At 32.6% G+C, this 22,643-nt stretch overlaps 1 protein-coding gene across 1 annotated transcript in view; it reads right to left on the bottom strand.

Annotated features, from left to right (window-relative positions):
* The window catches only part of LOC125066138 (ATP-binding cassette sub-family G member 4), a 46,910-nt gene extending 24,596 nt beyond the window's left edge, over positions 1–22,314 (bottom strand). The window contains exon 1 of the mRNA XM_047674068.1: positions 22,032–22,314. The gene's annotated coding sequence lies outside the window, so the exon portion shown is untranslated. The remainder of the gene's footprint in view (positions 1–22,031) is intronic.
* Positions 22,315–22,643: the final 329 nt, after the last annotated feature.

Here is a 22,643-nt window from a genome sequence, read left to right as displayed (position 1 = left end):
TACAGTAATACGTATCTATTAATGTAATTATTATTATATTAAATTCTCAATAAGATAATGTTGCCAGTATGGAAATTAAAATTACGATTAATATATTATATACCCGCCGATAAGAATTTGACGTTCACTTAGAAAGAGGATTTAGTAAGGCTATAATTGAAAGTTATCCAACGATGTTTTTTTATTGTTAGTTTTGGAAAGTTAGGTTAACTAAATGCTACCCGATTTTAAATGGTTACTATTTCTCACAGACCAACCCTCACATCACGAATGCGTTACCAACCTTGAGAAATAAGATGTATCTTGTAACTGGAGTTAAACTGGCTCACTCAGAAAAATATCTAATACAAAAATCTCGTTCTCTTATAGAATTTCATTTCAATTATTAGAGATCTATTCATGAAATGCGCAAGTTTTAGAATCGAACTTACATGAATTAGTTTTCATCGAAAACTATTAATTGAAATAGTTTTCTCGATATTCTCATCAAGGCAATTCGATTCCTTTGATATTATAAGTTTCGAGGTTTTATGTTACTTCGTTATAATCACGCAAACCAAAGAGAACCTTTTACCTTTGGCGTTATCGAGACATAATCACAGCAATTCACTGTGGAATTAATACGGTCAGCTAAATATTAACGGAGTCTAAAAACGAAAACAGAGGTCATAGGTCCAAGTTCAAATTTGAATATTAAAACAATGTTGACGTTACAGTTTACCAAAATTTCCTTTCATTTTTTTTTTAATATTATCACCATATTTTATCTTGTCTTTGGGGCCGATATTTTTAATTTATTTATTTACCTAGCGATCATCATCGTCGTTAACTTCCCACGACGCTTGATTTATTTCTGTTCGAAATCAGACTAAATATTTTTCTCTTTCCTACATCTCTTTCTCTAGACATGTTCTCAGTCACTGTTTCCTTACACGTGTCATCTTTCCATTTTTATTCGTTCTCTTGACTTCTCTTATGTTCATAGATCGATCGTATTACCATACATATTTGGCCCTAGCGCGGTCATTAATATTTTTAACGGAAATGACCTTAATAAATGACGACGAATTCATTTTTCGAACAATAAAATTAAAAGAAAATTAGACTCATAATGTGCGCTAAATCTGGATGTATTTCGTCCTAGATTCGTTTAAGCACCTAATCCACGCCGCTCGAACTAGGTTAGGTCGGTGTTAAACCCCCGTAAAATATGATTACCTTTATAACTTCGAATGCTAATACAATACTAAGCCATGAATTAAACTCCTGATTAGTGGTTAAGTGTTCTGAAATACATTTAAAAAATATATAATATGAACAGCGGATAGCAACGTCTGCTAGTAATCTCCGTTTAATTTCAACTCACAATGATAATAAATTGAGTTCGTATATGCTGAAATTAATTTATTATACTTACATAATGACTCTCTCAAAAATATTCATACAGTAATCTCACTTGATGCATTTACAAAATGTCATAACTACAGAAATTCATAAATAAAATACACATTGCCGATACCTTTTATTTTTGAGTATATTTATCCAAACTTCGATATAAACTTTAACAAAAAGTAACAAGCAATACATTATCCAAACTACGTATTCAAATGAGAGCGAGGCAAATAAATAGCGATTGAAAATACTGAGTTAGCGACTACAAATACTGCATGAGCGTTACAATTTAAGCAACGTTTATTTCATCATGGGCTAAATTTTTAAGCAAAACCTGTTCTAGATCTACCTTTAAACCTTCTGGATCTATAAGGTAGAAAAATGCACTTTGATTTTGAAAAATATCAATCGTTGATTATAATGTTGGAACTTAGCAATAAGTGAAGTTTATTAAATTGTTATCGGCTACGTCCAAGTGCGAGGAGATGTTAGGTAGATTTTTCCGGGATGAAAAGTGTTATTCCACTTTACCTATCTCAGTGCCAAATTTCATTCGGATCTTTTCGGCTGCTGCTGAACGACATTCTATTCAAACTTTCGCATTTATAATAATAATAAAATTAGTATCCAGTCAATCAGTTTCGGAAATTGTTGCCGCTTATTTAATACGTCAATAATTCGTATCCATTCTTTTAACCTTGAGTTTCGAATTTCAACCACTCGTTAATCTAAGAGCATTCAAATTTTCGAACGTATGTCAAGTTTAATTAATCGATGATATGCATAAAAGATTATATTTCTACGTCACAATGTCTTAATTACAATTTCTTACTGATAAAACTGATACAATGATGTAATCAAAGTAATTACTCCGTCGTATGTGCCAGTGATAGTAATCACCGTATTATCGTATTCGAAGGATTTATATTATTATTTAATAGCTACGCAACCTATATTTAACCGAGACGAATAAAACTACGTAAAACGTAGAAATCCTAATACGTGTAACGATATTGGTTTAAGGAGTCTGTCCAGTACACCATTTCGTACCATTATGCATGTATAAGGTACGGGGAGAACGACACAGACTTGGACTACTATGCCCCCCAAAACAGTGTATCACACTCTTGCATAACGGTTTTTGGACATAGCGACAGTTATATTGGCACCGCTAAAATATTTTCGCCGACAATGGTTGGCGCTCCATGGATGACGTTTACAGAACGGTCATAGGCTCATCTTCACGACACGTTCCTAGCATGGTCATGGCACGCACACGTTGCAATTGAGACTCCTTTTCACGGCGTACGACAGTAAAGATCCCAGTCTACCTTATACATTCGGATATTTCCAATAATTATCGTCATTAATTCATAAGCCACTCCGTCCTTGGAAAGTCCATTCGGTAGTTTTTAAGTTTATCGCGTTCAGGCAGTCAGACGCGGCGATGGGACTTTGTTCTATAATTTTAAAACTTCATCATGTTCGCGAACTAACTTCTTCAGTAGTGGATATTATAATATTCGGTTGAAACTGATCTAAGTGGTGGCCATTTTTGTGACAAAAACTGGAGCGCAGTGCATTCGTTGTAATGCCTGGCAAACATACGCAGCTTTATAAATCTAAAAGATTCGACATTCCCAGACGAGAAACCGGTATCGTAAAATTCATACGGGGAATAAAATTAGTTTTTACATCTCCAGTAATTTTGATCAAAGCTCTACAGCATTAATTTTCTGACTAATGTTGGCTGTTCTTAATAGCTCTTACTTAACTACTGACATGAATTATGGTGGCATAGTATCAACGTATACAACGTATACGAGTAACGGGCAATTATTTACAAAATAAATTAGAGACGTATTTCAATGAATGCCAACATCTAGTAATTAGTCGTACATAATTCTGTAAATATACGATATATGATGCTATTTATATAGAGATTACAGACATACACAACTGTCCGCCTCTTTGGTCTATTAACCTGATATAATTTCGTACATCCTGATCTCCTGGGTTGAAACTCTAAGTCTATTTAATGTTATTGGTTTTTTCAGTGGATAAATTCTCAGTAACAACCTGGAGTCTGACAGATGGAAGTGAGTACCCATGTACACGTGTGTACGTGTTGCCTCGGAAAGAACGTTAAGTCGTTGATACTGCGTCTGAACTCTTTTCAGTCAGATAGGATTATTAGTGCGAGAGTTTACCTACATTTGCAATATCTCCTGCGTCTCTTTGAGAGACTGCGGTGGCCGGTCAGTCTTGACGATATCGTCACATACATAATAATGAAGGGCTATCCGCTATATATATAAAGTGATGTTAGTATGTTTCAGAATATGTTTAAGCTGAACCGATCCTAATAAAAATTGGTACATTTTTTACTATGGAGAACTCGCTACTTAATGGCGCTATATCAGCTTCTTTACTTCATTCAATCTCGATGACTAATATAAGTATATACGTAGGTATATAAATAGAAACACGAGGTCTGTCGGATTTTGCAGGTAATCTACGAAATTTATAATGTGTGTGTGTGTGTGGGATAGAAGCATATCTCTTCAAATACTTCATGTTAAAGTTATATAAAATTTTATGAGCTATTATTTTTTTTTATTACTTTTTATCAAGCAAATAGTCAATAAATTACAATGTTAATGCTGTAAACGTTAATGATTACCGCAGTTATTATTTTTATAGCTTTATTACGAGATGCATTTCCTAGACAAAGACTTATTTGTGTTTTCATTAGTATAAATTCGACTTCCAGTATTAATAAATTTTTAATCATTTGCATGATTTAAAAATGTGTTTTCTACTAAATTTGTTTTTATTAGTTATACGAATCGTAGTAAATAGCAACGAAAAAAATCTATTGACAAACAGAGGAGAAATAGTTGTATATATACAGAATATATTCCCCAATCAAAAACGTTACCTCCTTGTTCAAAGTCTAAACGAATTTATTAATAGTCTTCACTCGTTAAAAATAAACGAATTCACCGCAGCGATACTCTGCATTATTCTCAGAAGGGTTTTTAGAGATTTGTATACATATTCAAAGGACATATAGGGTATAGCAAAGCTTGTGTTCTGAGTATAAACAACCCGTATATGCGGGCTGTGAGTAGCAAATACCGCACACGATAAAATACTCTTTTGATCTGATCACACTTACTAAAGTAAATAAATAAATAAATATTGGACAACATCACATACATTACTCTGATCACAATGTAAGTAGCTAAAGCACTTGTGTTATGGAAAATCAGAAGTAACGACGGTACCACAAACGCCCACATCCAAGACAACATAGAAAACTAATGAACTTTTTCTACATCGACTCGACCAGGAATCGAACCCGAGACCTCGGAGTGGCGTACCCATGAAAACCGGTGTACATACTACTCGACCTCGACTCGAGGTCGTCGAGGAGGGAGTAGCATACGACGTTCACGTAATTCGTTTGCCTCTACCAAAATACAATTTATTAAGTAAAGATGACACTTAAATACAAGATTATTTTGGCTTTAGCTATAAATATTGTTTGAGATTATCATTAAAATAATACTGTCTTCTTCTTTCTAATCTCAATTCTATCATGACAGAAAGAGGAAAAACATTGTTTAACAAAACAACGCAAAACACGCAGCAACAGTTTTTTTAAGTAATAATTTAGTAAGTTTAATTTAAAATAAACATATTAAAATATTACGTATCATATAGTATAGTAATCGTTACTAAAGACTTCGATTTTACTCGCTTGTTCAGTCTAAAAATATATGACCAATAAATATTATATGCGACATTATCCATTCACGCAATAAACAAAAACGAAGTCTACATAGAATCTACACAGCTTAAGTTTTTATATTTTTTTAATAAAAACAAATGAACTGATTTTAAATATTTATCCGGGTTCTCGATACGTTCCTCCCGAAATACTAAGATCAAAGTCGGGAAGGAAACGTCTGTAACGTGACATAGCTCTATTTTGAGACGTGATTAGTGATTACCCGTCCTAAAGATGTCAAGGGTATCTCGATCCCAAGTGAACCGGAATCGCAAGTGATAATATTTAAAAAATTTATACTTCGTACGTCACATGACAGTTGACAGCTATTGGACACAGAATCTTTCCGTGTTTCTTGATATACATAATTATGTACATACGAGTACGACGTTGTTTCCGCTAAACCTGCTATAATGATAATTGCAACATATCGCTTTGTCTTCGTTTGATAATGTATTACATTTTCCGGAAGTTTATTTTTTCTGAAATGGTGGTATTTTTTACGCGTAGCAACTTTCCTGCAATCAGTGGGAGAATGTTTTTGAAAAAAGAACGGAAGTGTGTAACAATAGCCGGGAGGCGCGCGCTATTTGATTCGACCAATGAGCGTGCGCGGTGCTCAAATTGTCACAATCCATTTTCCGGGAGGATATTATGTTAATGTTGTTTATTAACAAGGTGACAACATTTTGCTTTTATCCCTTTTCACGATCAAATAAGATATAACGCTTCTATATTAAACATATTTGTTTATACTTATTTACCGTAGCAGTCATTCCCGAGATTTTATGTTGCAACCGGATCGTGCCAATAAGAAGTTATGGGGGGCGGGCTTCTGTTAAAGAATTCTCAGAAAGCACGAACAGTAGTGGAGTATATTCTCTCTAATGGTGATGAATAGAAGATGTGAGTGGAAAGCAAAGGAGGGAAAACTTGTGTCTCTGCTATCCTTGTTGACTAATAATTGTTGATTTCCAGGCACGATATATTAAATATATATTATATAATTGTATTTAACTAACGTGACCTTGTATTTTTAAATGTTGAAAAAGAGTAACTACTAAATTTCTTGCCGGTTCTTTTCGGTAGAATCTGCTTTCCGAACCGGTGGTAGCTTCACTTAATATAGTTTGTTAAATGACTTACAAAAGCCTACTTGAATAAAGTATATTTTGATTTTGATTTTTGTTTTTTTTTTTTATTAATAAACTTAATTTTTTTAACAGGCTAGTCGCCGATATTGGCCGACGAAGATACTAGCTAGAGTACATGATGATCAAAATTCAAATGAATCGACATAATATAGACAATTGCAATGGACAACTTCTATACATCCCACAATTTTTTTTCCATTATAAAGTCAGTTTGTTTCGAACAGACAATTCCAAGTGTCTGGGGAAATTACTCATCGAATGGACATTGGAATGAAAATGAATGAACTTTATGATATCGATGCGACAATAACGCTGATAAATTAATTTTATTACCGACTGGTATTAATTAAACATCTTATACAACATTTTATTACACAGTTCTCTTTAAGAATTAGTCTCGTCGATAGACTATAAATGTAAAGGTTATCTTCCCAGAAACAGAACAGAATTCAACGAGTATTTTCTTGATGATATATGCCATGTTTACACATTTAAACTAGGTAAAGTAGTAAAGTGGTAAACAGCCGTTAAATATCTCTGCTGCGTTAAGTCCTCTGCTTTTTAGAAGATTTTGGAGCTCATCTCACCACGGTGCTCTAATGCGCGTTGGTGGAGAGCATATGTGCTGGAATTTTATTGAAATTAGATACATGCTGATTTCGCCAAAATGTTTTTCTTCACCGCCGAGTACGAGATGAATTAATTAGGTTAAAATTAATAAACACAAAATAAACACATGTATGCATGGTCCCGTGTTTGATTCTATAGTCATCGGTTAACATGCACGCGTTCTAGCCAGTGGGCTTTCTCGGCTCCAAGGCGCATTTCCGTTTGGCAGAGCCTACTAGGATAGTGGATTACGTGCATATACCAAGATCTTTTATACATTTTTCTGCCAGACAATAGATAGAAAGATATACTCAAAAAACAAGTATGTTAATAACATAAAACAAACAAAATATTCATTTTCAGTTTACATAATAAACTCCGACCTGACGTTGCGCCAGGTCGGAGTTTGCTGGAAAGTAATCCTTACGTAGACTCTATGTAACTTGAAATAAAGTCGACAATGTTGTATTGTTTTGTGAAAACTTGGATCAATACGATACAAAACACGTACCGAGAATTCCAATTCGAAAGTCATTCCACTGTTATTAAAACTAAAGCCTTTGCTTGAGTTCTCTTTGTGTTGTTATAAAAATGTAGTTTGAATGAAGAAACCTATTTCTTTGAGATATGGAACAAACTTTTCTTTTAGAAATAAAAATAAATTCGACTGAAACTGATATGAGCTCCATTGATTTTTGTGAAATAAAAATATTTCAATAAAATCAAATAAATATTTAAATTATCCATTTCTTTGCAGTGTTATGCCATGACCAAGTCTTAGAGATTAATTTGAGTTCTTTACTGGGTTTATTCGATAAAATTTACATTACGATTATAATCGTAGCGAACATTCTTGCCACCATTCCACGCGGTCAAGATTTATACAGTAACTATTTTTAATTCATATTTGTATATAAGGACTTAATATCAATAATTCTTATGTAAATAAATAGTGGTACATTGATTACATATAATTATAGCCTTATATTTAATGCGCTTGGAAGGAATTTGTGCAAGCCTGGGAAGTAAAAAAAAAACCACGAAACATCAATACTAAGTATTTTTGTCCCAGTTTAAAGGGTGAATGATCCAGTGCAACTACAGGCACAAGGGACAAAACATCTTAGCTTCCAAGGTTGGTGGCGCATTGGTTGATAAAGGAACGTTTAATATTTCAATGTCTATGGACAGTGGCCGCTTACTATCATGACTCAACACCGATTTACATGTTTCTAACTTAAGAAACGACTTACTTCTTCTATAGTATATATTTTTTCCTGTTTAATAATATTTCTTACTAGCAATGCCCGCGACTACGCGTTTGAATTTTTTTTTTAAACTTATTGTTGTAGCCTAAGTTACTCCTTCTTACATCAGCTTTCTACCAGTGTAAATCCCATCAAAATCGGTCCACCCGTTCCAGAGATTAGCCGGAAAACAACAAACAGACTGATAGAAATTGAAAAAATGTTATTTGGCTATATATATGTATATGCATTTAGTAAAAAATCGTTTCTTAGTGGTCACTTTTGATGCATACCCAATTCCTATGCAAATTTCCATCCTATTAAGTCGAGTGATTTAGGTTGTACGTTGTCAATCACTCATTTCAAAATTTAAGTCAATTGTTGATATCCACGACGTACTTGACTTAAAAATAAACAAACACAATCACAGACCACAAAGTCATTGACTCAATGCTACGTAACCTTCGACTGACTGTATTGGTGTGTATCATTGCCATTAAACACCAGGAAGATGATTTTAATGTAGAGTCGGTAACACGATATCACAATGTAATTCGTTTGCTTGCGTCCCATTTATTTGAGGTCGTTGTGTTTCCTGCGACGAAGTCCTTTTACGCGGCTTGCAGTAGTGTACTGACAGAACTCGTCACGTAAGGAGAAAGCGTTATTGTCTCCAGATGAATTTTTCTTCTCTTTCTCTACATCACTGTCTCTTTCTTTTATGTACGGTTTTATTTAAAAAAAAAAAACTTATCATTTAATTATTCACAAAGGTTAATATTCCGAGCCTCGATGGCCCAGTGGTTAGAAACCCGGTTCAAACCCAGGCAGTTACCACTTTTCCTGTGTATAATTTGTGTTTATAATTCATCTCGTGCTCGGCGGTAAAGGAAAACGTCGTGAGCAAACCTGCATGTGTCTAATTTCAACGAAATTATGCAGCGAAGCAGCGTGGTGGAATATGCTCCAAACCTCCTCAAAGGGAAAGGAGGCCTTAGCCCAGCAGTGGGAAATTTACAGCCTGCTAATGTAATGTAAAATACTGATATTATAAATTCGATAGTAAATCTGTCTGTTACGTCTTTACGACCAAACCACTGAACAAGTTTTTTTTTTTTTAGAATTAGATAATTAGTTCCGCAGCTTATCCCTTATATATCAACAAATAAATTTTACCTCTTCATAATATTAGTATAGAATATTCGGATGAAACTCTCAGAAAATATTATTATATATCGTATTTGAGATGGTGAAGGATTAAAAATTGGACAAAAAGACAGACGAATAAAACAATCACCTCTTTATAATATTAGTAAATATTTAGATGAGAATCTGATTCTGAATTAGATTCGAGTGAAAATTGTCCAGCAAGACAAACGAGTTTAAATCAAACAGTTACTGTTTCAATTGATAACGTTATCAAAGACCTTAAGTACAATCATTCAATATTAAGGTAGCAATTACACGATAACAGTTTAATGTAATGTGATTTTTGATAACGTTGTCATGTAAAGATAATACCGACCTTACGCGCTGTATTTACAGAGTTATCGAAATACGATACCAATAAAATAATTTATCTTCTTAGGCGTATGTTTTACCTGAAAGGTCTGTAGTGATGTTTAATGTCTGTTAAGATTTATTGCGATTTTAATTCGTTTGAAAATTTTGTAAACGTTCTTCGATGATACAGGTATATCGATGATAATAACGTTTTTAATAGTTCGAAAGTCGTTGAAATATTCAAATTTCGAAACATTTGGACTGTTTAAATTTCGATCAAACAACGTTTTTTGTACTCATTCAATTTAGCGCATATTAAAAGAAAAAAATAGACAAGGAAATCAAATATACTCACACAAACTCACACACGTACTTTGTCTAAAACCATATTTTTTTCATAACTATTATATACGAGTTCTCGTATATATATAATAGTAACTATACACATAACAGTAACTCGTAACAGATCAAATAAGTTTGCTTGGATATTTTATATATATCGAAACCGATCGTAATATATCTTACACACTCAAATCCATTAAAGCCACGACTACACTAAATAAACATCAACATAAGAACTCTTTTTACCGACTGAAGCTCTAACATGTACAAGCTTAAACATTCTTAGGAACAAAGCTGACAAGAAACATGAAATAGTTACACATTCGAGTTCAACGATAAAACACAAAGTGATGTATTGTGAAGCAACAAGGATGCTGACGACGTTAAGCCAAGGAACAATGTCGAGCCTTTGAAAGATAACCTCGGACAACAACGATATCACACGCTACGTTTTCTTTATCACGTTTCATTTTAAATAGACATTGTTTATTTATTACACGTTTAACACACTCAAATAAAGGCATTTTTTGTCATAAAGTTATTTATATTTGATTAGTATAGCCTAATGGTATGTCTGCATGGACGAGCATATGGGCCACCTAATGGTAATTGATCACCACCGCCCATAGACAACGGCGCTGTAAGAAATATTAACCATTCCTTACATAACCTATGCGCCACCAACCTCGGGAACTAAGATGTTATGTCCCTGATGCCTGTGATAACACTGGCTCACTCACCCTTCTAACCGGAAAACAACAGTACAGAGTACTGTTATTTGGCGGTAGAATATCTGATGAGTGTGTGGTACCTACCCAGACGGGCTTGCACAAAACCCTACCACCAAGAAACATCAGGCTTTTGCTAGACTCAATGATTTAAAGCCGCTGCAGTAATATTCTTTATTTATTATTAACTTACGAACTTCACCCAAAATATGCCAGTCCAAATATATGAACTTGTAACAACTATACCAATGAGTAGGTTACTAAGCTTAGTTAGCTATTAAATATATATAGCTACTTTTAGTAACTTTTTTTCGACACTACCTTGACTCGGCGAAACGCAAAGGTCATAAGGGTTAGATAAATAATAGTATTATGTCAAAGTCGACGTAACATTTTCAAATCGACAAAAAATAAAAGACGATTATTCTGAATGGAATCGGATCTGCTATCGAAAGCGAATGACAATCGAATAAGCATGGATGACTCAATTAAAATTCAAACAATTTTAGCTACAAACAAACCTTATACTGATTTTGTTATTCAGAGGTAAGAAAAGTAAGACCACCTCGTTTAAACCACTAATCTGATTACGATGCAACTTTGGTATTATAACTGCTTAAAGCAAGCATAGTTACAAGACATACGTATAATATTCTTGATTTGGTTTTTGAGATATATCTCACGTAGTCGAAGAGAAAATGATTATAGAACCAATCCATGTCTCTATGTGTATGTTAACCTATAGGACGTGTGTATGTAGTGAACTCTTCCTTTACGGCAAACAATTTCAATTAATATATTGTGTGTATTCGTTCAAGAATATTTTAAATTGTATTATACAAATTAGACATTTTTTTTAGGTAACGATTTTTGTTGAAACAATATTCGCATGTTTAAATACATAATAAATAGATGAGACAAAATATCGACTTTCATTATAGGAAGGAATATCCTTGACACGAATCTTAAATAATTGAATACTGCTAGAAGCCTAGACGAATCGATACTGCAAACTCGTGTTTAACAGTGGCTAAGGTATTTCCTGAGTCTCAGTAATGAAACGTTGAAAAACTCAAAGAAAAGTATGTTTTTTGTAAAATTGTGCAATAGTGCAAATATTCATTAGTATTCCTTGATTTCTTGCATTTTTTAATGTCATGTAGACTTGATACAAAATCGTAAGTTTATTAGAGAAATATTAAACATATTTCTTCATAGATATGTCATCAGCCTTTAGAACTACGCGACGTTATGTACCAAGTCCAATAACACCTTATATTATAACACAGAATCAATCACCATTAAAACCAAAAATAAACAATACTAAGTAACTGACGGTAGAATATGATCGATGAACGTGCTTGAACAAATTCTTACCACGAAGTCAATTAATAATTACATAATATAATTTACATATATAAATTTATTTGAATATTGGAAAATTACAGTTCATAAATTATTATACGGAGGATAATTGATTAAAGTATATTTCGATTCATTCGATAATCTCGTCAACACAATTACATTTTTCAAAAGCATCCTGTATATTCCACCACGCTGCTCCAATGCGGGTTGGTGGAATACACATGTGGCAGAATTTCGTTGAAATTCGACACATGCAGGTTTCCTCACGATACTTTCTTTCGCCACCGAGCACGATATGAATTATAAACACAAATTAAGCACATGAATATTCAGTGGTGGTTGCCTGGAATTGAACCCTGAATCATCGGTTAAGATGCACGCGTTCTAACCACTGGGCCATCTTGCATTATTTTTATTTCTTTTGCATTAACAGCGTGTAAATTTCCTCTCCTTTTTGACGAGAAGGTTTAGAAAATCTGCCATCAGAAGGGTCTTAACTGGGCCATCTTCGCTCAAAAGAAAAACAATTTGTAATTTTTAAAATTCGAAATAATCTTTGAAGTCTTGTCTGAATGTTTCAGAAATATCCTCAAAAATGATAGAGGGAAATGAAACAATAATAAAAGATAAATATAATTGAAACACAGTTAACAGCACACAAATAATTAAATTAAATATAAATTTCAGTGAAATTAATATAATTCACACATCCACCCCAGAAAGTAGAAACCCTACTCTACACTTGTTTTGCATATACTCATAGATGCAGACTTTTATTGGCTTCTAAGCACTTGAAAATTCTACCAGGAACACATAAAGGTCGATACGCTTTGTTTAAAATGCGAAGGTAATTCCGGTATAACCTAAAAGCATTGAGGTATGTGATTCGAAAAGAAAATTGCATGTATTATTTATATAAATAAATAAGTAATAAATAAATATTGGACAACGTTACATACATTACTCGGATCTCTAGCTAAAGCACTTGTGTTATGGAAAATCAGGAGTAAAGACGGTACCATAAACACCCAGACCCAAGACAACGTAAAAAAATAATTAACTTTTTCTACATCGATTCAGCCGGGAATCGAACCCAGGACCTCAGAGTAGCGTACCCATGAAAACCGGTGTACACACTACTCGACCACGGAGGTCGTCGTTATAATTAAACATTTATTAAAAGGTTATTGACCTTTGATATTTCTTAGCAATTAAAATTACTAACATTATCTAGATGATCGAATGACTCATCACTCATCTGGGTTATTCTGAGGGATATGAAATTATCTTTATTGTAAGATAAATATTTCAATGGAAATTAAACTAGACTTTATACAGATCATTCAAAGCTGACACTCAGTCATTTCTCTTCAAGGAAAGAAGGTCTTAAGAATGTTACTAAAACTGACTCATTATATGGTTGTGTTTTATTTATGTATAAAGTTTATTGCACACATACATAAAACATAATCATAAGACTGGATGTACCAAAGGGTAAAGGCGTGAAAACACAGCCTTATCTCTTGAGAGATCTTTTCCAAGCAATCTTTGTACCATAAACTTAAATATTATGAGAATAAAAAATAATTATGAATTTTGTAATTCGATATAATATCGTGGCTTTTAATTTCTACATAATGAAACAGAGAAATAAGTCCGATTTATAAAAGAAACTAGCGTTTTTTCCATAATGATTCCAAAAATTCTTATATTTTATAATTTTATGTCTTAAACGAAGGTAATAAGACATAAAATTGAATTTTAACAAAATGTTACATATCACCTTCGTCCACTCACGTCTTCCATTATGTTCTAACGTAACTTAAGCAATATTCAATGATCGCCCAAATCGTATTAAATACACACGCTCAGTACTTGTATTCGTCCAATTCAGAACTTATTTATTTTCCTTCTTAGCTTAGTAATTATCTTTATTTATATTGAAGTTAGTTATTAGTGAATCATTATTGTCACCGGTTCAGTTGATCTTTCCTAATCAAAATATGAGTGCAGCTCAGTTAAGTATGAAAGTATCACCAGTCACCAGTTTTATTTTTATTTCGAGCGAATAAAAATAAAACTCGAATAAAAAAACGGAGTTTGTTTTTTTTTTTTAATTTTTTTTAATCAACACAACATGTATGTCTTATGTATTTTAGTTCTCCAGACTGAAGACAATGAACTTGGCTACATACAAAATTATGTTGTACGAGATAAGGTTAAACATCAAGATAAAAAATATAATTAAATTACTTAAGCATTTTTTTTTAAATCGTATTTAACATTTGTTCGTAACATAATTGGAATTATAATTATGGTTACGTTTAATACGTATAACGCTTTATCATCTTCCGAAGATAATAATTATGTCCCTAATGGAGATGTTATATAAAAAATTTAATTATTTGTTGCGGGGATATCCCTAAGTAAATATTAATTAGCGAAAAATAAACTAAGTTGCACGAATCAATATATAAAAACGAATTTGTTTCATTTATAATATTCGAATAATTTAGAATTTTACACAAGAAAAAACCGATGTATCGGTATGTTGTGGACCGCCTCTTAAAAGGTTAAGCTCATTATAATATATTTTTGTATGTGAATAATTATTTTGAAAACGCGTAAAAATAAAACCGATTTAATTAACGAAATTAGTTCTACAAATGAATACACGATAAAATAATTTTTGACTAATGCTATTACTAATGATATTACATATATACATATATATATATATATATATATATATATAGGTCTAACGACTACGCTACGTTGACATATTAAGCATGGATGTACTCCGACGCAAAGACAAACGGTTGTCCTTTTTCTTGCTTGAGTGAGTAGCTATTGGTGGGCTTTAATCTTTAATTATTTATATAACTAGATATACTGTCAAAGCTAAGAACGTGACAAAAATAGTAGCCAACATTTATCAGTTAAATACACGCACACAAGTAAAGTAAAAGTGTTTTAAACATCATACAAAGAACGTATATTCTGAAACCATAAACAATCTTCTTTAATATGAAAATTCCATATCAATCGGATCAGTAATTTCTTAGTAAAAAAACAACTTACCGCTACATTATGTACATACATATGTATAAATATATATATTATTATATAAAACTGTTGGGTTTTTAAATGAGATCATCTCGATCTATCAGTCTTATTTGAATAAAATGTTTATGTTAAATTGGCAAAATATTGAGTAAAATTATGTACGATATAAAATCACGCTATAACCCACGACGGTGAAAAAGTTACGTTTAATGCGGGAATATTCCCGCTCACCGTATATTAATATAATTTGTGAAAAGGTAAAATAAATAGTCTATCATTTTATAGTAGTTGTCGGCGGCATCTTCGTTCGCGTTTTAGAGATTTCATTTTCACACAATTTCTAAATTGCCCGTGAAAGAACAACAGGCAGACAGACAGAATTACTTTAGTATTTATATTGGTATAGTTGAAACCCTAATTAATATAAGACAGTTTGAAAATAATGCGATTCGACAGACATCGTTCTTATCCCTGACTTCTTTATTTGTTAACCGGTATTTTGAAGGTCAACCATATAACTTCGCGATGCACTGAACATCGATCATGACTCATAGTGATTAAAAGATTTTTTTTGTTATATATGACGAAAATACGTGTTTATATATTCGTTTGCCGATAGTATGACTGATGCGTAAGACTTGGGACGTTTCTTTTTTTTTATAAATTATTCTTTACGGACAGATACACGAACTCTTAATATAACTTGCATTTTTACTCCGAATTAGGAATTCATAAAAATAAACAGATGATAGAGAACGTTTTTCTTTTTATGTCTTAATGAAAAGTAATAAAGGGTTTAGGAGATGGTACCTTTTTTCCGTCTGCCTGCCCAATTCATCAAAAAAAGGTTACCAGACTTAACAAGATTGTCAATCAATAGACCCCATCGAGAAGAACTATAATAACTTCAAGGCTGAAATGTAATTTATATTTTGAATACAATAGTTAATTTAATTTGTGGCGATCAAGAGTGAAAAGGTTTTTAATTGTTTCAAATATATTAAAACGAATTAATCTTAGATTCAAAAACGAAGGAACAACTTTTCTTTGCAGAAGAACTAGCGCACTAAAACCCTCCACGATTTTGTTTAACAAAGAGAAAAATGTTACGCGTAAAAATATAGAAAGAAAAATATGACAATTTAAAAAAGTACTAAACATTAAGAAGTTCGTTATCGAGATATTTCCTACTTAATTTGATGATGTAACCAGATTATTTATATTTAAATAAAACGAATATACACAACGATCTCAGACCAAACTCATTCTATTCTTATTTTGTTGAGATATATTTAGGTACGTTTATAAATTTATTCCAACATCTATCACTACAACTATTCTAGCAATTAATTTAGGTATTATTATATATCAACGCTTGACCTTGATTCGGTAGATTTATAGCTACAATATGGCGCTTTTTTACACTTGGGCACGTTTTCATTTTGTTTAACGTTGTGTCTCACGTGGACATTACTTGATCTATAATAATAGTATCTTCGTTGGCCAAAATTAAGGTCTAGTCGCAGACACATTGACATGCAAACACATTTGGTGAAAAAATACACAGACAGTGGTGCATTCTCTTGTCTCCTTAAGCTTATAAATACAATCTTACTTAAGCAGAATGATCAGGAATAGGACATTTTCTTAATGAAATGACATTAGCATTTTTTTAGCATTAACCTGTAAAATTTCCCACTGCTGGGCTAAAGGCCTCCTCTCCCTTTGAGGAGAAGGTTTGAAGCATATTCCACCACGCTGCTTCAATGCGGGTTGGCGGAATACACATGTGGCAGAATTTCGTTGAAATTAGACACATGCAGATTTCCTCACGATATTTTCTTTCACCGCCGAGCACGAGATGAATTATAAACACAAATTAAGCACATGAAAATTCAGTGGTGCCTGCCTGGGTTTGAACCCGAAATCATCGGTTAAGATGCACGCGTTCTAACCACTGGGCCATCTCGGCTCAATGAAATGACACGATGAAAAAATCCATTTATTGGTCCAACCAGGGCATAAAATCCACGAAATATTGGACTCTACAAAAACAAAGTATCAAAAAACGAATCAAGAACATTGTTTATGAAGTCCATAAAAACTGGTTAGCCCGCACATTAAATGTACCTTATGAACTCTTGAAGAAAATATTCAGTATCGTCATCATCAACGGCCAAAAATTTGTCTAAGCCACCATTCGAATTAATGTATACATGATACTTTTTTGGCGTTTTGCCTTTTACGCCTTTGCAACACTAGTCGATTTAACGATGTGGTTAACCCATTTTGCAATGGATACGGGTTTCATCGGCCAATCCTCAGCCAATACAACAATATTCACGGTATCGTCAATATTGGTTTACTTAAAGGCATTTCTTTTTATGAAGAAGTATCTTCTAATTTGCATTCATATAAAACTTAGTTATGTGTCTTTAACGCTTACGCGTCAAATGCGAGTTACTTAGAGACGAATTAGCAAATACCAATCAACGAACACAACTGTTTTTTTCATGCCTATTGGCCTTTGTTGCATCGATGAAACACGTGCAAACTTTGGCTCGGTATGACTGGTATTTCTTACTGTCACCTCTGCCAATCGCCACGCGTATTGTGATTTTATTTATGATAGCCTCTAAGACAATAATATATTATGTATCTGAATGTCTCCTTGGTCTAGGTGCTGGATTATAAATCCCCGAGGTACCAGGTTTCATTTGTAAGTATCATATATATTATTCAGATAACATAAAATTGGTACTATCGAGTTAATCCATTGGGGGAAACTGAAGATACAACATACGTTCAAGATTTATCAAAGATTTATTCATGTAGTTGTATTGATAGTATAATTATAGATTTTTGAAAAGCTTATAATAAAAATCACAAAAATCCTAGCTAAGATTTATTAGCTATTTATCAATCATTATTCAGAAATTTCCGATCCAAAAAAATCATAAATTCGGATGACACGTAAACGATCAAAGATTTATATTGTTAAATATATATACATACTCGGTTATGTTATATTTTCTTTATTATTTAATAAAAATACTATAATGCTACCAGCTTATCATTGTCAAATATGTACGGATTATACGGAAACTACTACCATAAATCATAATATGTACATATCATCGACGTTACGAAACGACTCTTTTATGATATGGAAATGCTCATAATAAAGCCTGCCCAACTTCTCCGCTACGTTAGCAAAAATGATTTTAGAGACAATAGAATCTATGTCACAAGTACGTCAATCGGTGTGACTAATACGGTGTTCACAAAGACAATTAACGAGAACCTCATAACATATTCAAACGTAAAAAAATCTTTTAACCATTCAATCTGATTTTACATACTACTTTATTTGGCGTGTTTTCAAAGAGTACCAAGGATATATATGGACGGATACTGGATAGCTCAGTGCCTTCGGCGAGGGATGAGATTTTTCACAAGATTTTATTCGCATTATTATAAATGTTTGTTTGTTAACTTGTTTAGGTCAAATCTTGCTAGCTGAATTAGTAGCACTTACTATTATCCTCTGGAGTTTAAATTTTGTATATTGCTTTAGTTCCGTTTAATGATAATCATGCTCCGATTCTACGCCTAGGATTTGCCTCAGACGAAGTAACTCTTAAATAAAATCAACAGCCATAAAATGTATGTGAGTTTTCTTTAAAAATGTTTTCATTAAATTATTATTTATAACGGAAACAGGGAGGATGGGAATGAAGCGAGAGATTGATTATATTTTAATTACGTATATTAAAACGAAATACTATCTATGATAAGATTCGTTTTATATCTATTCTATCATAGATATGATTACGTCTATCCTATTCATAGATCGGATGATAAATATTAACTGATAGCGCTTGGAATGTTGTCACGTGACCTATACGTAATGCACTTCAGAAACGATGCGTAAAAAGGTCATATAGTATATAAAATTGATAGTCATTTGTAATAGAAGTCGGAACCTTTAATCCTTTTTGTACATTCAATGCTGTATTTGCAATATTGCGTCACACGAAGAACTTTGCGTTTTATACGAAAACAAGACTGCGAAAATGCTTTGGGAACACTGGCACTATTAATGGTGACTACTAAATATATTCTGGGTTACAACCTAAAAAGGTAATCCATAGTAGGGATGATAAAATTATGAATAATGGCTGGCCGAATAACATTCAGACCGTCTAAGGGATCCTGAGTCCGACGGAGACCTTTATTAAGGACATAGGTATTCCGTGTTAATGAAGATGTCGTCTGGATTCTACGAGTTTTAATGCAGATTCAGAAAATGAAGCGCGTTTCGGAGAATCCATGTCAACAACGGCTGATGTCGGTTTCATAATACTACCCTGAAGATGCCATTTTAAAGGAATATGTGCAAACATTAATGGAGCCTGTTTTCACGAGTATCTAACCTAATAGTCCGATGCAGATCGCTAGACTAGTCTTTAAGTGTTATGGAGTGTCTCACTAGCATTATCCTAAGCCGGAGTGTTATTGAGAGCTGTAGTCATACAGTTCTTAATAACACTCCGGCTTTATGTCAATAAACTCACAATAAGAAAACAATATAATATTAGAGTAATATTAACGAAATTTATAATTCTTGATACAGAAACCAAAAACTTGGTGCAGATCCATTTGTACACTCTCTAAACTAAACCAATGTTACAGATCTGAAACTTTCTATCCTTTTTACATCAACGTAATAGAAAGAGATAGCAATTTATTCCTTACAGATTAATCTAGAGTTTGTGTACAACAATATCGGCGCCATTGTCTGCGGTATTTCGTCATGGTAACAGCTTGTACGTGAACTAGTTTAATATAATATGAAAGGTGTACCTAAATAATCAAAGAATTCTATAGTACTAATTTGTAAGGTTATATGTAAAGCTTCGTCATCACGAATTGAATATTGGCAAATTTGAACGGCTACGATTTTGTTGTTTTATAATTTGAACTGCATTGAAACGCCTATTTTTTTTTACTACAGTTTTGTTTTTAAGACATTTTGTACGTATTTTACGTACAAAATGTCTTTAAAATGACCTAAATCTAATATGTTGGAAATTGTTGTCTATGTTAAAAGTTTTTCAAACAGTTTTCGTATACCTACCTAGTATTCGATCAATATACCTAATTATTTACCTATATAATTGTCTACCTGATATTAAAACTTGAAAAAATTCAAAAAACTTATACGTTTTAAATATGTCATAAAGAACAAATCGTCCTTCACATGTTTATAAAGTCATGGAATATTTATAACAAAATAAGTGGAATCCCTTTAATGTATTTCCTAGGTTCTGCTTAAGGTGATATACAGAAAGAACATTCAAAGCAAACATAGTATTTTTACAAATGATTTGTCTTTGTACTTCACTTTGGACTTTTTCATTTCAATGCCTCGCTTAAACTTCAGCGATGGCATGGAGAACACGCTTATGGGAAACACTGGGTTTGAAGGACAAGCTAAAATAATGTCAAATATGGTAAATCTCAATTATAAAATTGAATGGAAATTATTTTTCAATTAAATTGAATCAAGATTGGGAAAAAAGTGCAAATAGTATGAATTTCTTCTGACCGAATTCTTCCGGCGCGGGAAATTATACAGAATTTAAGTGCCCAAATCAGAACACTATTTCCTCATTCGTAATCAGATAGAACAACGAGATACGCAAATATATCATAAGATAAAAAAATTGGTAACAAAAAAAAAAAATTATACGCGTAATTATAACGCGAGATTTTGTTACCAGTTTTATTTTTACCGAATAAGCATAGCGAACTCGAAGACGAATGTAATTGTTTAATTTTAATACATTGATGTACATAAAAACTATATGTAAACTAATTATTTATATGTAACGTAGATCGAAACGCCAATTAACTCTCGTAACAAATAGTATGAGATTCATATGTAAGTAAATACTTATGTACATCGTATTCATACATATATTCAAATTGATACACTACAAATTAGTTTGAATTAAGAATGTTTGATTTGGTGATGTAATGTTACATGCGTTCTCAGAAAACATTCGGCGAAATATTAAATTAATCTTAATAAATATATGAACAAAAGATATCTAACATACCTTTATGTAATTTACGAGATTGAACTTAGTCCTTATTAAAACGAAACCAGTTATTGCAGCAAGTGATTGCGCCTTTGTGATATACATACTTATTATATATGCATAGGTATATTATCATAAAACAAACCCAATGCACTAGACATGTGAATGAAAATCAGCAAATAATTATACGTGATTAATGATTATAACAAAAATCGTACGACAAATTATCGTATTATGAATTTAATTGTGATGCTTATATGTTCGTTTATGAATTTCATGCATTTATCGTATTCTGGATACACGATTTTATTAAGATTTTATACATTTTCTTTAGCCATTAATTTAACTTTATAATTAGTGTTGTGCCACAGACTTAAAACGACAGTATTAACTGTGATGCAGTCTAAAACTGCGGCGTTATCTTCATCACAAAACATCAATTTAAATATTTAGTACAAAACTGCACTTAATTTTCGCTAAGAATAAAAACAATGAGTCGAATAAAATTTACGATGAAATATCAAACGAAATGACTATAGACACTGAAAATGTTGAAATAAATTAATGGAATTAATGAAAACCCCGTCCCATACATTTTCTGTGAAAAATGAAGAATGTCGTTTAACGAAAAATATACACAATTTTAACACGAATATACACGTAAACATTCCTTCATTTTCAGAGGCACCTAAAATTAAAAATACTACGAAATTAAATATTACCTGATTCGATCACAAATCCAATTGAACTGATTTATATCACTAACAGCACAGCTTGACACAATTTTTATTTCAATGAGTACAAAAAAAATACACTGGAAGCCCTGGATAAATTTTATTGTTATTCAACGGACGGGCGACAACACAACCACCCTTGTCAAGTTTTTATATTCTACTGATTGAACATCGGTCTGTCTGCACTCTGCGGACTGCCGTGACGATGCCAGCCCGTGGTGCGAGAGTCGAGAACTGCGAGACAACGAACTCGACTCGAATACCGTCTGTACTCTATAGAGCTTGTAGCTGTTTTGTGTAGCTATGTATGCATGCTGTTAGTACGTCCCTGGCTCCGAACAAAGGCGACGACGCCCGAATCGAGACAGCTGTTTAATGTTTATGAAGCCAACACTTCGCGATCGCGAATCGATATATATTTTTTAATTTGACTTTTTTTTTAATTTATTTTTAGAGTTCTCCTTATACCAAAAATATATTCAATTGTTTTTAGATCTAAGCAGAACCGTACGTTATCATAAAATCAACAGCACAAGCATTACTGGCCAAATTAACTCCATTATTAAATGCAAATTGGACTTATACAATTTAATATTAAAT

This window comes from Vanessa atalanta, chromosome 9, assembly GCF_905147765.1.
Source record: "Vanessa atalanta chromosome 9, ilVanAtal1.2, whole genome shotgun sequence".
NCBI classification, from domain to species: Eukaryota; Metazoa; Arthropoda; class Insecta; order Lepidoptera; family Nymphalidae; genus Vanessa; species Vanessa atalanta.
This window is presented reverse-complemented; position numbering and strand designations above follow the sequence as displayed.